We start from the raw sequence: 338 nt of genomic DNA, 5'->3' as shown, positions 1-338 counted from the left end.
TGCACACAAAGAAGCAAGACAAAGCAGGAGAAACAAGGACCAGGATACAGATCCAGAACACATCTTTGAGGATGACACAAAATTGACACTCCCTGATAAGTAATTCAAAGGAATTATATTTAGGCATCTTCAATGAATTGAGAGACAGATCAAGGAAAACACTGATGAAATTGATAAAAACACAGAGAAAACCCTAAAACAATTTTGAAAGACAATACAAGAACAAAATGACAAATTAAAAATTAGAAATGATACAAAATTTAAAGACAGAAATCTAGAAGATTTATAGTACATTTTCAGAAATACATAAGACATTGAACAGGCAAAGGAGTAGAATT

This window comes from Orycteropus afer, unplaced genomic scaffold (assembly GCF_000298275.1).
Source record: "Orycteropus afer afer isolate SDZICR_OR568_19922 unplaced genomic scaffold, OryAfe1.0 scaffold00076, whole genome shotgun sequence".
NCBI classification, from domain to species: Eukaryota; Metazoa; Chordata; class Mammalia; order Tubulidentata; family Orycteropodidae; genus Orycteropus; species Orycteropus afer.
This window is presented reverse-complemented; position numbering follows the sequence as displayed.